The sequence below is a fragment of the Prionailurus bengalensis genome, chromosome B2 (assembly GCF_016509475.1).
Source record: "Prionailurus bengalensis isolate Pbe53 chromosome B2, Fcat_Pben_1.1_paternal_pri, whole genome shotgun sequence".
In the NCBI taxonomy this organism is placed as follows: domain Eukaryota; kingdom Metazoa; phylum Chordata; class Mammalia; order Carnivora; family Felidae; genus Prionailurus; species Prionailurus bengalensis.
Window position 1 is genome coordinate 86,286,195 of NC_057349.1, and position 18,359 is coordinate 86,304,553.

Below are 18,359 nucleotides of genomic sequence, written 5' to 3' on the forward strand. Positions count from 1 at the left end.
TACTGTTTGACATGTAAAAATATCAACACTTAACTCCCAATAACATGAAAATTTAGAATGGGCATGTTATAATGTTGTTTTGTGTTTGTGTTATTATTTCCCCTGGGAAAGCTGAAGTGCCTCTAATAGTAATTTTTAGTTCTCAAAGCTACCGCATGAAGTGCTCAGCAGCAAATATTGTTGACCTTGCTTCGCAAATTGGAACACCTTGTGAGGCGTACATTCATATAAACAAATAGAACATAATAAGAAAAGCTTAATTATTAGTTCAGTAATGTTTCTCTTCATTTGTACTTTATTAATTTGTAAAATTTTGATCCAAGCAATATACTAACAAAGTTTAAAACCATTGAATAGTACAAGTCTTGTAAAGAAAAACTGTAATTCCTTTCCAAGGCCCTGTCTTTCCCCAGATTGGCACTCCAGAGACATAATACACACAAATATACAATACCATACATAGTTCTGCTACAATTTTCGGGGCTGCCTGGGTGGCCCAGTCTGTTAAGTGTCCTACTTCGGCTCAGGTCATGATCTTCTGGTTTATGGGTTCGAGCTCAGTATAGGGCTCTGTGCTGATGCTTGGATCCTGGAGCCTGCTTCAGATTCTGTGTGTCCCTCTCTCTCTGCCCCTCCCCTGCTCACATTCTGTCTCTATCTCTTTCTCAAAAATAAACAATTTTTTTTAATTTTTTTTAATGTTTATTTATTTTTGGGACAGAGAGAGACAGAGCATGAATGGGGGAGGGGCAGAGAGAGAGGGAGACACAGAATCCAAAGCAGGCTCCAGGCTCTGAGCCATCAGCCCAGAGCCTGACGCGGGGCTCGAACTCACGGACCGCGAGATCGTGACCTGAGCTGAAGTCGGACGCATAACCGACTGAGACACCCAGGCGCCCGAAATAAACATTTTTTAAACTGTCAATTTTCTTATGTTGCAATGAATTAATCAATGTTTATGCTAATTTTTGACTTTGTGTTATGGTAAATGAGATCAGGATTCTGACAACTGCATATGCGCACACACACACACACACACACACACACACACGTTCCTTTGATCTAACCTCCTAATATTACAAACTTTATTTATTGTAAACTTTTCTTCTAGAGTTGTCTACCTTTTTTCCCCTTTAGACCCAACTAATACTTTGACTGGTTGTGGAATTCCCTGTTGACAGTCATTTCCTCTCATATTTTAGTGTCTGTTGACACCCAGTGTTTATTGTTAAGAATTCAGAAGCTGTTCCTTTTTTCTGTTTCCTTTTATGGGTTCTCCTCCACACCTCATTTGTAGTCTTGATTGTTTACTCTTTATCCCTGGAGTTCTGAAATTTCAAGACAATGCATACTGGTATGAATGTATTTTTTTTCCTTTTTTTCTTATAGTTTATTTATTTTGAGAGAGAGAGAAAGAGAAAGAGAAAGAGAGTGGGAAAAGGGCAGAGAGAGAGGAAGCCCAGAGAGGAAGCTCTGCCAGCGCAGAGCCCGATGTGGGGCTCAATCCCACCAATAATGAGATCATGACCTGAGGGGTTCAATCTCACCAATAATGATATCAAGAATCAGATGCTTAAGCAACTGAGCCACCCAGGCGTCCCGGTGTGAATTTCTTTATAATAGTATTGTCTTAGGGATTCAATAAACATTTGCAATCATGCCTTTAGTTACTTTCTTGTTGTTTTTAAAAATAATTTTAAAAATATTTCCTTTTGGGGGCTCCTGGGTAGCTCAGTTGCTTAAGTGTCCTGCTCTTGATTTTGGCTCAGGTCATGATCTCACTACTCATGAGATCATGCCCCACATTGGGCTCTGTGCTGACAGCATGGAGCCTGCTTGGGATTCTCTCTCTCCCCTTCTGCCCCTCTCCCACTGGTGCGCATGCACGCATGTGCACGCTCTCTCTTTCTCTCAAAATATATAAACTTAAAAAAAGGTTATGTTTAAACAATTATTTCCTTTTTGTTCTATTTCTGGAATGCTTTTGAATCAATCTTGGACCTTCAGAATTGACTCTAAATTTTTTCTCATTCTAATTTTTTTTCTTTCATTTTAACTCTTTATTCTGGGAGATTTCTGCAACTTTGTTTTCCAAAATTTCTATTGGAATTTTAGTTTTGGAAATATTTTCAAGAATGTTTTCTTGCTCTTTGGCTGCTCTGGCTTGATAATACTCTGTTTTTGTTTTGTAGATACATCTTCCTTAATAACTGTGATATATTCACCACAATTTTTCTCCCATGATCTCTTTTCCCATATGCTTGCTTTGTTCTCTTTCTTTCATATTAGAAGCTAACCAGATATCCCATGATCCTTAGTTATGCATTAATATTTGAAAGTAAGGCTGAGCAGAGAATATTGAAGTTCTTAGTGTATAGATAGAATTTGTTCGATGAGTATTGAAGGAGTTGGTCTTTTCATTGAAACACATCAATATTTAGATTCTATTCCCTGTGCTTAACTTTTCAGCTTCTGAAAAGAAGACCCTTCAATCTATATCCATGTGTCTGGAGATCTGGGATCAAAGGGTCCCACCATTATGTTTTCAGACCCCTCAACTGCATCCCTCTACTTAACCCTGATCCTTACCTCATTTCCTAAACTGTTTTGTTAGTTTTTGTCCCCATGTTCAGAGCCATTGTGGTTTTATTTCTCTTGAAAATAGACATTTGGTTTGTTTTCCCTGTTGGTAGCCACATTGTTTTTAAAAGTGGAGGAACGGGACTAGAAAACATTAAATCTATGTACATTCTTTCAAGTGACCCTCTATTTTTAATAAATTCAAATTTGCAGAATATCCTGTACCTTCAAGTACTGAGCTTCCCAGGTACCATAGATAGGAGTTTCTCATCATTCCTTCTATGTTCAGGCATTTAGATGGAGACTTCCTCGATGAAGTTGACTCAGTTACTACTCTTCCATTTGTCTTCTGGTTTCTCCTGAAATTGTTGAAATCTCTTGGCTGCTGATAATCTTCTCTGTTTCCCATTCTCTTTGAGTATTTAAAAGTTTCTATTCCTTTGTTGTTATTTTGGTGAGGCTAATGGAAGAAGAGAAAGCAAGTACCTGAGATCAATCCACCATTTTAATAGAATATTACTTTATTGATTTTCCAGATAATGGCACCATCAGTTTGCCTTCTAATATACAGACAAATGTTGCTAACAGTCCATTTCTAATGTAAAAATATGACTTCAGTCAGAAAAAGGAAGATAACCAGAACTGGAATTTTAGTTCCTAACCTGTGTGAAGGGACTAAGAACTGTCCTACAATAAGAAGTCACTGTGGGGCTCCTGGGTGGCTCAGTTAGTTAAGCATCTGACTTTGGCTCAGGTCATGATCTCACAGTTCATGAGTTCAAGCCCCATGTTGGGCTCTGTGCTGACAGCTCTGTGTCTCCATCTCTCTCTGCCCCTCCTCTGCTTGCGCTCTGTCTCAAAAATAAAAATAAAACATTAAAAAAATTTTTAAATAAGAAGTCACTATGGAAAAAAAAAACAGTTCCTGTGGAAGTCCATCCACATAAAGGAAATGACAATGATGTCTTTGAATGTTTTAGGAAAACTAGTTGCTAAATTTAATGAATGCTGAGAAAATGAAAGGCCACTGTGGGAAAACAAAAATGGATCCAGCTATAAAAAATGTAGAAACAATTATGATTTTCACCAAAAAGAAAGCCCTCAGCTTTACAACAATGTATCTGTCAAAGCTAATAATGTACTTTAGGAATTAGAATAAACCCAGGCTATTAAATATCAAAAGAAACACAAATTTGCATGTATTTATGCCCTTAAATTGTTTTTAGAATCATATTTAAACAAATCCTGATGAATAAAATATTCATGGAACAAATATTTTACATTTTATTTATGCTGGTTGCTGTGATCTATTTGTCAGTAGTTCTCACAAATAGAGCTTAATTGTACTTCTAAAACAAAAGCCAGAAATTATGACATAATAATTTTTGAAAAATGGTTATTTATGAGAAAATATTTAAGTGTAGTTATGTATAACTTCTTTAATACTCAGCGATAATCTAGGATTCATTTTACATAAGACTCTTACATAAGAGTAGTGAGGAGATCAATAAAATAAAATTTTCAGGTGCATTTTTCCATGCCTAAAGCAATTTAGTGAAAGAAAACTGGGCTGAAGTGAAGCAAAAATGAACAAAAAAATCTCTTTGCTTATTTATTAAACACACACACACACACACACACACACACACACACACACACACATATATATATATATACTTTGCCTATTCTAATAAATTATTGCAAATAAATCACTGTGCTGAGAAAATTATGATTGCCCCAAAAAAGGTATTCAAATGTTCTAGTGACTATTAAAATAAACATATCTCATATAATCAACCTTGAATAGTTGAAGAACCATAGCTTTGCCATGCATCATCTTCCTTTAAAATCCACTCTCTTCCCTGAAGATTGTATCTAGTCCTATTGTTTAATATGAATGCCATTCATATGTCTTTCTTAGTATCACCAGCCCCAACAAATATCCTTGTCTCAAAACTCATGTAATTAACAGCCAACTTAATATCTTGGGTATGTCTATTACCCATCTCAAAAATGGTATGTCCAGATGAGAAATAGTACTTCAATGGTAAACATGTTCCTCATTTAAATACCAGCAGAAATATATACTGTTTTTTCAAGACCCAAGTCTGGGATTCTTTCTTGATACTACATTTCCACTAATTTTGTACCTGCAACCCATCATAAAGTCTTACCAACAGTAACACCAAAATATACATCAAATCTGTTCATTCTCTCCATCCTCATTGCTAAAATCCTAATCAAACTACAGTCATTTATTTTTATTTTCTTTTAATATCTGTGGAATGTTTCATAAAAGAAATACATAAACTGTGTAGGTAAAGTTTAAGAAATATTTTTCCAATTAGCATCCAATTTCAGAAATAGAACAATAACAATTGAATACCTTGAATGCCCTCACTGATCAATTTGTCTTCTGTCCCACAGGTAACCACCATCCTAAATCATATGCTTATAATTTCTTGTTTTTTAAAAAATTTCCTTTCTGTATATTCACTCTAGATAGTACATTGTTGAGTTTTGTTTTTGATCTTTTCATAAAGGAGTATGGTATACTTCTGCAATTTGCTTTCTCTCAATATCTTTTTTGTGAGATTTGACTGTATTGCTGTGTATATTTGTAGTTCATACACTTTTACTGCTTTACACTAGGCAATTGTTTTAGTATCACACAACTCATATATTGATTATAATTTGTGTAAAGTTTTGGATGGTGTCCAAGTTTTTCTTGATGTCTTACTGTTGTTTTTTATTAAAAACAATGCTGCTACATTATTGTAATAAATTTGTTATGAGTACATGTTGGGATTGCTCCAAAGTACGTATGGAGAGTGTAGGAACTAAGTCCTGAGGTTTTCAAATATTCAAATGCAATAGATTAAACAAAACTGTTTTTTTTTTTTAAGTTTACTCATTTTTTGAGAGACAGAGAGAGGGCAAATGGGGGAGGGGCAGAGATAGAGGGAGATAACAGAATCCACAGCAGTTTCCAGACTCTGAGCTGTCCGCACAGAGCCCAACACAGGGCTTGAACTCAGGCACCATGAGATCATTACCTCAGTCAAAGTTGCACACTTAACCCACTGAGTCATCCAAGGTCGTTATTAACTCTAATTTTTTTTTTATTTCTGCCCACCTGAAGAGTATAAGGCATGTAAGAAGCTATCTCTTTGTGACTTAACAATTTTCATTTTGCTGATTGCTAATGTGGTTGAACATCTTTCTTATATTTATGACCATTCATGTTTCTTCTTCTCTAAAATGCATATTTGATCATTTTAGCATTGTCTATTGTGGTTGATTGCCTTGTAATTATTGATTTGTAGAAATTTTATATTTATATTTTTGTCAAATATAATTATAAATATTTTCTTTCTGTTCAGGTCATGTCCTTTTGCTATTTTTATGCTATCTTCTGATAATAAATTATTTTAATTAGCTCAAACATCAGCATTTTTCTTTGGTATTTTGATTTATTGAGCTTCTTTCAGAGAACATTTCCAAACTTTGAGTCTTACGGATATTCTTTTATATAGTATTCTAAAACTTTTAAAGTTTTGCCATCCACATTTAAATATCTAATATCTCTTGAGTTTTGTGAATGGCATGTGTAGGGATTTAATTTTCTTTTTCCTTTTGAACAGATATGCAGGGTTGCAACACCATTCCTTATTAGCCTGTTCTTTCCCAGTGACTGTTAACATAACAATTAAATCTCTATACATGTGTGGATCTATTTTTAGATTATTTTCTTCTATCGGCTATTTCTATCCCAAATACCACACTGCCTTAATTATATAGCTAACTTCATAATAATATGTCTTGATGTTTTGTATAGCAAGATTTTTTATCCTGATGCTTCTTCTAGAGAGTCTTGACTACTATAGTCCCTTTATTTTTTTATATACATTTTAAATAGGTTTTGATTTTCTTAAAAATACTTGAAGTTTAAAGAAAATTATATTGACTCTCTAATCCAGTTTTGGGAAGATTGCATCTTTAAATACACTGAGCCTTCTCTTTCAAAAACATGGTATACCTCTCCATTTATTTAGGATTTCTTTCATGTCTTTTAATGAAGTTTTATAATTTTCTGCAAAAGAACTTCTATATATTTTACTTACCTACTTATTTTTGTTTGTTTGTTTGTTTTTAGATACTTTATGTTCTTGGTTGCATTAACAAGGAGGAGGTTTTTTTAGGTGGTTTTTTTTTTTTTTTTTTTGGTTATCTAGTCTACCAAAGTGTTAGAAATAAGAGTTCTTCTAAAATTGCTTAACTGGTTTCAATGTTTCCACTTTTGTCCCCCTACTGTTCATTCTTCTCACTTACCGCATTCTGAAATTTTTCTATTTATTTTTTGATGTGTTTGTTACCTGTCTATTCTCACCAGAACACAGCTCTCTGAGAGGAGAAACTTTGTCTTTTCTGATCAATATTGTATCACCAGTGTCTAAAATAAAGTGGACAGTTTAAAAATTGTTGAAGAACTTGATGTGAGTCACATACATTGTTAATATTTCAGAATGCATAAGTCCACACAAGGGCTTTGCCTTTCTCATAAATAAGTAGATTGCCGTGGCTATTATCATAGGGTAGGCCAAAATCACAAAATTACAAACCAAAAAATAATTTTTTTCTTCTGTTTTTTAAACTTTACCCATTGAGAGAGAGGGAGGGGAGGGGCAGAGAGAGAGAGAATCCCAAGCAGGCTCCATGCTATCAGCACAGAGTCAGACACAGAGCCAGATGCGGGGCTCAAATCCATGAATGCTGAGATCATGACCTGAACTGAAACCAAAAGTCGGCCACTTAACTGACTGAGTTACCCAGGCGCCCCCAAAGATCATATTTATGAGTAGCAGGTAGCAGGTAATATAAAAGAAACTGATGACCATTTATTTATTCTCTTCTTTTTTCTGGATGCATTCACTTAGAGTAGACCTTTGAACATAGGGCAGCCTACTAGTGTTGATCACAGATCACCTAGGTCTGCTTTTCATCCAGGGTTCCAGTGCCTCTCCTGCATCTTTGTGGAATGGCCACAGACGTCCACTTTAATTGTATCAGAGTTCTTTATATTTAGCTAAATTCTATTTCTCTCGAGTCACCATCATTGATTTGAGCCCTGACCACCAGATCTTCAAAAAAAAAATTTGACTTCTTTTGACAAGATAACTTTTCAAGTATTTTAAGTAATCTGTTAGGTAGCGTACTAATTTTTCTCTCATTTAGCCTAAACATTTTTACTTTCATGCATGCATTCTTTCAGCTACTATTTCTGGAGTGTCTAGCATGTGATAAGCATAGCAAAGATGATAATAGTTTAAGAAAACATTGCTTCTCACATGCCATTATATAACTCCCAAAATTAAGCTCTAACCTTTCAAGATCTACTTGTCAATTTAATAGATATGTGGTGGAATCTTTGGGCTTCTTAATTCTACTTATAATGATGGGATTGTTTTTCCATAAAAAATGCATAGCAACCTTGAAAATGTTTTAAATGAGACACTAAAGTGTTTAATAACACTAAAAATTACCATATAGAAGATCATATCTTCCCATTTTCTTTTAACATCCAAAATAAGTTTGGGTTGATTTTCCAGAGAATTCTGTCAAAAAAAGTCCTAAATTTCCTGGAAAGACCATCTGGTATATTTCAGAAGTGTTATGTATTTTTTAAACATAGACTTAGCTCTCTGATGAAAAGGAAAGAGTTTTTGGATAAAGAACTAAAACCAAAAAATGTATTGCGTTTCAGTCTTCAATTTTGCCCCTAATCATCCAGTTGAAAAATGCTTATCTAAACTTCCCACAGTTTATCAATACATTTATCAAAGCTTGACCCTAGCTGGATTTTAAGCTGAGTAATAATTTTTTAGAATGCAATGTTCATTGTATTATACACACATTTGGGACTGACTGCCCTAATACTCAACTTTAAACAAATTAGACACTTAACAGATACAAACACATATCCCATAGAAATTAGACTAAGCTGGGGTGCCTGAGTGGCTCATTTGGTTAAAGGACCCAACTCTTGACTTTGGCTCAGGTTATGATCTCACAATTTGTGAGTTCAAGCCCCTCATGGAGCCCGGCATGGAGCCCTGTTCTGACAGAGCCTGCTTGGGATTCTCTCTCTTTCCCTCTCTCTTGGCCCTTCCTGCTCTCTCTCTTTCCCTCTCTCTCTCTCAAAATTAATAAATAAATTAAAAAAAAGAAATTAGACTAAGCTGACTAGTAGTAGAAAAGTCATAAAACTTACACACTCAGTGGAGAGGATTTGGGTTTGTAAATCATAGAAATTACCTTAGAAGCCCCAGATTTTGATTACATTACTCATACTTATCACCACATTATGGTCCTCAGTATCTGCATTGTTCTGATCACTGATCCCTATTTGTTTCTTCCCACTCCCCATAGATACTCACTCTAATCCTTGATATATGCCGTGCATCTCTGGTTATATATGTGTTCCTGCAAAATACATAGTTTTGTGTGTGTGCATATTTTTAAATTAACTTACAAAAAGATATGATATATTATGATGTATAGTATAATATTTTGTTCAGTTCCTTTTTTACTAAAAAGATCTACCCAGGTAGTGGAATGTATGCAAAGATTTCCTTTGTTTGGCTATTTGAAAAGACTCATCAGACTCCACAGAGCACATTCATCTAAGACTTTCATTTAAATGCAATATTTACAAGACAATCACAGAAAGAGAATGCACGAAAGCACTGGAGGTCCCAGAGACATCCCATGTGCATGGCACATTATCTGGAAAGCTTGAAATAGAAGATCCCAGGGAAGCCACTTTATGTCCCTTTGATGATTAATTGTTTTGTTTGTTGTTGTTGTTTTTGTTGTTATTGTTGTTTGTGAACCAGAGGAGCAACTCTCACCAAACACCAAATCTACCTGCACCTTGATCTCAGACTTTCAGCCCCCAGAATCGTGAGAAATAAATTTCTGTTGTTCATAAGCACATCCAGTCTATGGTTTTCTATTATAGCAGCCCAAACTGAATAAGACAGAAGTTGGTACCAGAAATGTGGTGCTGCTGTAACAAATGTATTAAAATATGGAAGTGGCTTTTGAACTGGGTAATGGGTAGTTTTGAGGAATATGCTAAGAAAAGCCTATATTGCCATGAACAATTAAGGGTAATTCTGATTTGGACATACACAAACCAGGCATATCAAACCCCAGTAGACTAGTTGCAACCATCAGTGAAGAAACTGATCCTGAAGGTCTCCAATACATCATAAATCCCATTACCCTATCTTGACCAAGAGTAAAACCAGACACCCTGATGCTCCTGAAATAGTTTTCCAGTACAGCTATAAATATATTCTACCTTCACAATATATATTTAGTGTAGTGTTTCTAATTGTTTGATAGAATTTCATGGCTTTCAGTCTTTAAGTGTTTTTTAGTCATTCCCCTAGAGATGGACATCCAGGTTGCCTTCAGTTTCCAGCTATTATGAACAGCACAGTGATGGTTGATATTCATACATATCCTCTTGTAGACCTGTATGAGTTTCCCTGAGAAACTTAAGTGTTGAATAGCTTGGCCATTACTAGGGCAATCCTATAACTTACTGTTTGTACTGAATTAACTTTGAGAGTGTAAGAAGGCATTATTAAAAATTATTAAATGCAGCATGAAGCAGAACTTAGGCAACCCAGGGTATGTAATCTTCTGAATCTTAGGTTGTATGCATACACTTAATATGGCTTCTTCTCCAGAGAAGACAAAAGATGCCTTTTATACACCAATACTTAGTATTTTCAAATTTCTAATCTTGTGATTTGACATGTTCAGTGTTCCTTTCATTTTTATTTATCTCCACATATTCATTACCTTCCCTTCTGTTAATATGGATTCACAGCTTTTATTTTTTTTCCATTATAAACATGCATTGGGTGTCAGATTTAGACTTAGGAATTCTTTTTCCTCAGTTGTCACCTATTAAATTTGTCTTTAAGCAGAAATCCCTAATTTTGATATAGACAATCAATTAGTTATTTGTTTTTTCTGATACAGACAATCAATTTATTAGTTTATTACCTTTGGTTGTACTATATGTAATTTGTTTAAGAAGTTCCCCATCTTAAGGTCACAAAGATATACTCCTATATTTTCTTCCATTGGCTACTTGGTTTTGCCTTTCATAATTAGGAAATATAATCCATTTGAACTTTGATTTTGGAGTTAGCATAAACTCAGAACCCAATTTATCTTTTCTAACGAAAAGCTCAGTCTGACCACAGAGTACTTGACTTTGTTTCTAACCTTTAATCCAAACTAAGAAATATTGATCTAGTCAGAACCCTTGCATTTTCTCAGTTAATCCTTCCCTCTAGTTGGCCTCCCTTTTCTGGCCCTCACACTAAAAGAACAAACTCTCTGCACTCAGGTATTACAAGGCACGTGGTAGCAGCAGGACCCTGTTGTCACAGAGTATAGGTTTCCTGCAAGTCAGGAGCATGCAGCCTGCCAATTTTTGATTAGCACCTGCGCCTTCCATATAACTGGCAGAGAGACACATGCCTTCTCAACACATGGTGATCAGAAAGGAGCCAAACAATTATGCATATGGGTGAAGATCAATTCTTAGCTTTTGTTCTTCCTGTAATACCAATTTTTTTCAAAATTCAACCCTGGTTTCTTTGGTGGAGAAAAATGCCACTCTTAGAGACTCAGAAACTAAAGTTGACGTTTTGCCTCCTTTTGGATTATTTGCATGTATTTTGTTGTCTATTTTATCTTGGCTTTTTAGCTTTTTGCTTTTTAGCTTGCTGCTTAATTCTTTATAGAGGTTAAAATTAAAGAAAATTATTTTTTATTTACCTATGTATTTATTTTGATATTTTTCATATTTTGGTATAGCTTCAAGTTTTCATCTGGGATCATTTTTTTTTCTGCTGAAAGACTTCCTTTAACGTATCTTGCAATAAAGATGTTATGTTAATGGTGAGGGTTTAGCTTTTATATCTCTCAGAAAATGTCTTGTCTTTATTTTTCAAATATAGTTTTTCTAAGTAATGGATTCTGGTTTTTAGTGCTTTAAAGCATTTCTCCAATGTTGTTGGGTTTTCGTGTTTCAGATGAGAAATCTGCTATAATTCTTATTTTTTTTCTTTCACTTTTGGTGCCAAAAGGTGATTTTATTAAAGCACAGGAACTGGACCCGTGGGCAGGAAGAGCTGCCTTAATTTTATTCTTGATACTTGATAATGTCTATTTCTTTGTTTTAAAACCTTCTCATTTCATTTTTAAGAATTATCATTGTAACGTACCTTGATACAGTTTCCTTCATATTTTTTGTACTTGGAATTCATTGGACTTCTTGGTTCTCTAGATTTTATAGCTTTCATCACATTTCAAAAATTTTCATTCATATCTCTTCAAAAAATTTTTCTGTATTTCCCTCCTTTTGGGACTCCTACTGCATGTATATTAGATGGCTTAAAGTTTCTCAGAGCCTCTGATGGCGTATTCATTTTTCTCTCTTTGCATTCTATGCTGAAGAGTTGCTATTGTTATATCTTCAGTTCCACTCATCTGTCTTCTGCAGTATCGAATCTGTGGTTTATTTCATTTAGTGCATTTTTTTCATCTCAGAAACTGGAGTTCTATCTCTAGAAGTCAGATGTGAGTCTTTTAAAAAAAATCTTCCATGTTTATAACATGCTCAGTTATTTCCTTATCTTTTTTTAAATATATGAGACATCTTACTTTCCTGCTTCCTTGCATTCTTTGTTATTTTTTATTGGAAGTCATGTGCTATAAATTTTTACTTTGTTGGATGCTGAATGTTTTGTTTGTCTATAAATATTGTTGAGCTTTATTCTGGAGCACATCTAAGTTACTGGAAAACTGTTTCACTTTTCCCTTTTGAGGTTTGCTTTCATGTCTCTTTGTTAGATGAGAGTAGAACAGCTTTTATTCAAGGACTAATTTTGTTCCCAGTTTTGTTTTTGTTTTTGTCAATGTTTATTTTTAAGAGCGAGAGACAGAGCACAGGCAGGGGAGGGCAGAGAGAGAGGGGGACACAGAATCTGAAGGAGGCTCCAGGCTCCAAGCTGTCAGCACAGAGCCCAATGTGGGCTTCGAACTCACAAACCATGAAATCATGACCTGAACTGAAATCAGACACTTCACCAACTAAACCACCCAGGTGCCCCCTAATGCTTTTTTGAATAATCTTCACAATGCCCCATGATTTATGAGATTTTTTTCATTCTGTCTAGTGAAACACAAACTATTTGTGGCCATATATGAGATTGTTCCCTCTCTTCTTTTTGGGTGATTCCCCCCCGCCCCCGCCGCCCACCATGGAGACTTTGCTCATACACATTTCATGATTAGTAGTTAACTGAGAGAGTCGTCTACATATTTCCAGATATTTGCTATGGAATTCTTTCCTTTCACATAATCTTCCCAGAGAACTCTAACCAATTGGCCTCCCTGAACTCCTAACTGTCTCCTTAACTCTGGAAAACCACCATGCTCTGCCTGGGTTCCCCCTCCTTTTGCTGCAACCTGCAACCTTTCACCTAGCAGGAATCTGGAGGAAGTTATAGTACTTGCTTTCTTCCCCTCTTTCAGGGATCACTGTCTTTTCTTGGCTGATACCTAATGTCTAAACTGTTGTTTGATGTATATCTTCCTCTTTCTTTTTGCTGCTGTTGTTTCAGTCTAGAAGATTAATCTAGTCCATATTCCTGCATTTAGGCCAAAAGTACAATGATGATCCGGGTTTTTAATAGCAGAAACAAGGTCTTATCCTAGAGCAAAATGGGAAGCTGACCTGAGCTTTCAGTATATTATCAGGAGGCACAAATGTCTTTCTATCCAATAACTTGTATCAAATTAATACCTTGCCAGTACAGAGATGTAACCAGGGGGATATGTACATTCACAATATAGAGCTCATCATTTTAACCAAGTGACAAGACATAGCTTTGCCAATTAAAGACAACCTAGCATTATTTGACTTCTGGTATGATGCAACAAGAAGTGTGGAGCATTATCTATGTTTTGCCATTAATGTTTAACCTCAGTTTAACTGTGAGAAATTCAACACAGAATTTGGGATATTTTATGAAATAAGTTACCATATTCTCTTCAAAAAATTCAATTTTGTGAAATAAAGCAAAGAAATAAAGAACCCAAAAGTCAGTGGGATAATTCTAGGTTAAAGAAGACTAAACAGGCATGATACCTGATAGCAATGCATGAAGATTGATTATATCCTAGCTCAAAAAAATCAGTTTTAAATACAGTTTGGACACAATTGAAAAAACTTTATATATGAATATAAGCCATAGCTTATGACATGCAATTATTATAACCTTTTTGAGGTATGATAATGGCATTATTGTCATGTTAGGGAATGCTTTTTTTTCTTAAGATATTTATTCTGAAATATTTAGCTGAGAAGTGACATGATATCTCCAATATGCTTTTATGTAGTTAAGGAGCAAGAGAGTGAAAGACAGGAGAGAGAATGAAGAGAACAGATGAGAAAATTGAAAGAGAAAGGAAAGAAATATTGCAAAATGTAGGGGTGCCTGAGTGGCTCAGTTGGTTAAGTGTCCGACTTTGGCTCAGGTCATGATCTCACGGTTCATGGGTTCGAGCCCCGCATCAGGCTCTGGGCTGACAGCTCAGAGCCTGGAGCCTGCTTCGGATTCTGTGTCTCCCTCTCTCTCTGCCCCTCTCCCACTTGCGTGCTCTTATTCTTTGTCTCTTTCTCTCTCTCTTTGTCAAAAATAAATAAAAACATTAAAAAAAATTTAAAAATATATGGCAAAATGTGAATCAATGAATCTAGATGAAGGATGTGCAAATGTTCTTCATAACAATGCTTCAATATTTCTATTAATTTGAGAATTTTCCAAATAAAAAGTTTGTACAGGGAGGGACAATACCAAAATAAGATGCTTTTATAAGCAAGTTCCATTAAATCTTTAAGAATTTTTGAGGAAGAAAATACTTTGTGAAATAAAGTTTCTGTACTAATTTTATAAGGTGAGTATAACCTTGGACCTAAATCAGATCAAGACAGTTTGAAAAAATGCAAATTTTAGTCTACTACTATAAATATGAATACAGAAGTGATATTTGATAAGATATCAAATTATAACCAGTAGTTCAATAAAAAAATTATACATTATAGCTAGGTACATTTATCCTAAAAATGTAATGATATTTTAACAGTAAAAAACTGATCAACACATTTCCCAAATTAACAGATCAAAATAAAATCTGCAGTCATCTAATAGACTCCAAAATATTCTTATAATGTGGTTCTAAATGGTGGAAAAAAATGAATGAACTAGATGTGCATACATCTTCCTGGAAATAATAATGAAACATATTGTTGAAGATGCCAGTAAAGTTACATTTGATACCTCACAGGTGAAATTTAAAAATGAACAACAACACTATAGCATGTTTCTGTCTACATATATTTAAAACAAAGGTATAAAAATATGAATGTTGAGAGTATATCCCATGCTTATGATAATCCAATGGCTTCTCATCACCTGAAGATGAATACCAAAATCTTTACTATAGATCCTAAAGCTCTACATGATCTTATTTCTGCCAACATTTCAACAGTTGTCAAATGTTACACTTGTGCTGGGTCTGTATGTTCTAGCCTTGCCTGGCTGGCTTCTTTCACACACTTGAATGTGTCACCCTACAACCCACTATAGGGTCTTTGCACGCTGTTTCTTCCTTCAGACATGTTCTAGCCTTACCTCTCTTCTTACATAATTTCATCTCTTATCCCATTCCTCATTCATTCGGAAGACACATTTTACTCTTCTATTTTATCCTTGTAGTATTCCATACAATCCCTTCCATCTGGGGCACTAGATCAGTCATTTCTCATTTATTTATGAGGTTGTATGATTAATATCTGCCCTCTCGTTAAGCTTTTAACCTCTTTCACATAAAATCAGAGACCACACTTGTTTTCTAACCAATGTATCCCCAGAACTTCCTACAATTCTTGTGCATTACAGGTGTTTACCAAGTATTTAGTAAATTGGTGAGTGAATTGACAAAGATCTCCTTTCATAAAATTTGCTTATTGTGTTGTAATACCTTTGGATCATTTTTCTTTCTGTGGATTATTCTATGCTCTCATTTATCCTTCCCATGTAACTAATACATTTAAATGCAGTTTGGGTGTCTCACCTAGATGAGAGGGAATGGGTGCTATGATTGACAACACGTCTAGAACTATGGGGATTGAATGGATCGTGTTCCAGGAAAGTAGGAGGGATATTCCAATCTTGGCAATAAACACATAAATGTATGTTAAGAAACTGCATAGCAGAGTTAATAAGTTTTGTATTACAAATTAGGATATATAACAGAAAAGATCTCTGCAACAAAAACTAACACTGAAATTTGCTTTTCTTTACGTCTATGTTATTTATGAGCACATAATTATCACTCTTCCTAAGGGAAAAAGTGAAAGGGGCTTGAAAGATATTAAGTGGTTAAGGAGCCACAAAAAGTGAGTTTCCAAACTCACTGGAGCTTTTAACAGCTTTTAGCAGCTGTTTAATGGAGAGCAAATAAAAACATTATGGCAGCTCTTTTCAACACTTTGGTTCTTTCAATTTAACAAACATTTATTGAGTATCATGTATGTGTAAGCCATGGAACATGCACTGTGAGGCACATGATAAATAGAAAACAAACTCTGCTTTCAGAGAACTTTCCATGTGGAGGGAATAGACTTTGCCAACATACTACAGTGCAAGGCAGAAGCCAGTATCATGGTACCACTATACCAAGCATAGTACCATCGACTTCCATGGATCAAGCCTATTTGATGGTACCAGGGACTTAACACACATTATCTTAATCTGTGTAACAGTCTTTCAGAGGAAGATACACATTAGCATTCCAGGGTTTACAAATGAATAAACTAAAGGACAGAAGAGTTAAAAATCCCACTATGATTACATGGTCACAGAGCCAGAATTAAAACCCAGATCTGTATGACCCCTAAGCCCTGGTTTGCTGCACTGCAAGCCAAGTATATAAGTTTTGGTGAACCTAATGAGCCTGTAAAACAGTATGCCTTTCTACTTTAAGCCAGTGTTCCCTCACATTGATGCTGTTCTGTGAAAGATCCCAAGGTCAAACAACCTTTGGAAATGCTGTGTGTCACATACTTAAAAAGCTCTGAGAAACTTTCTAGAAAAGAAGCCCTGCTTTTTTCATCACTTAACTCAGCACTTCCTGGAAGGTATTTGAACAAGGAATTCTTTTTTTTATGTAACACATCATGAGAAACTGTTTCAGATGAGAAGGAGATATAAAGCCTCTTTTTAATTCTATTACTGATCTGTGTTTCAGGTGACACTCCATGCCTTTTATCACCCCATGCTTCTGCTGAGACTGTTCTCTGCCTGAAACACCCATGTTCTTTTTGTGGTATGTGGTGAATTCTTATTTATACATTAGTTCCACTGTCAGGTCATCTGTGAACTCTGTTAACCCTTCACCCACATGCATACATGTGTGTACACACACACAGACACCCACATACATACAGAATAAACACTAAAAGCTATAATGTAACAAAAGAATGTTAAAGAGCGTATTTAATGAGCATTTACTGTATAAAAACTGGTTCAACACATCACAAATTATTATTTATTTATTATTATTTGTTATACCTTTAATTCCCCTTTAGCTCACAATTATTATTTATTATTATTATATGTTATACCTTTCATTTCCCTTTAGCTCACATCATCATTTCTCTGATCCTCCTTACAGAAAACTCCTCTAGAAAGATGTCTATACTGCCTGATTGTGACTCTTTTCCTCTCTCTCTTCCTTGAACACAACTCAACCAGGCTTGTCCCATCATTTGCCATAGTTGTTGTGTCTTGTGTACCGACAGCTGCTACGCTGATAAATCCAGGCAAAGATTCAGTCCTCGTCTTACTTGAATTATCAGCAGCATTTGACAAAGTTGATTCCTCTTCACAAATTCAAACCTTCCGTCTCTTGTCATCCAGGACACTGTGCATTTCTGATTTTCCTTGTGCATCACTGGCAACTTTTTGTCATCTACTTTATTGGTTCTCCTCATCTCCATAGCCTCTAAGTGTTCACCTACTCTGGCTTTTAGCAGTCCTTCCATTGGTGATTCCATGTTGAGTATTGTGGCTAAGAACACAGCTCTTTGGGCCCTACTCTCTTTGAATCCCAGCTCAACTACTTTTAATGTTAGATGTGTACACTTAGCTAACAATCAATCAAATCTCACTTCAGGTACCTCATCCATAAAAATTGGGATTATAACAGTACCTATCCCATAGAATTGTTGGAGCGTTAAATGAGTTAATATCTGTAAAAGTGCTTAGAATGATACCTGGCACTCTATATGTTTACTGATATTATCAATTCTCTAACGACTCATAAAATATATCTAGCCTAGACTTCTGCCACACATTTGTGGATAATGCATCCAACTACTTACATAATGCCTGCACTTGAAAGTCTAAGACACATCTCAAATTTATTATGTATGAAATGGAAAATCTTATCACCCTTATCCCTGGGCTAACTCAGTAAATGGCAACTACATCCAGCTGCAAAGGCTAAAAGACTTAGAGGCATTCTTGGGTCCTTTCCTTCTCTCAGATCATCTATCCGGGTGTCAGATCGAGATTCCTCTGCCTTCCAGTTATCTAGAATCTTACCATTTCTCACCACAA

At 35.3% G+C, this 18,359-nt stretch overlaps 1 protein-coding gene across 2 annotated transcripts in view; it reads left to right on the forward strand.

Moving 5' to 3' along the window:
- FUT9 (fucosyltransferase 9) overlaps positions 1 to 18,359 on the forward strand; it is a 199,542-nt gene that overhangs the window by 63,555 nt on the left and 117,628 nt on the right. The window contains exon 1 of one of the 2 annotated variants that reach the window (XM_043591963.1): positions 16,965 to 17,064. The exons of the other annotated variant lie outside the window; for it this stretch is intronic. The gene's annotated coding sequence lies outside the window, so the exon portion shown is untranslated. Of the gene's footprint in view, positions 1 to 16,964; positions 17,065 to 18,359 lie in introns of those variants that run through there. 2 annotated transcript variants of the gene reach the window in all.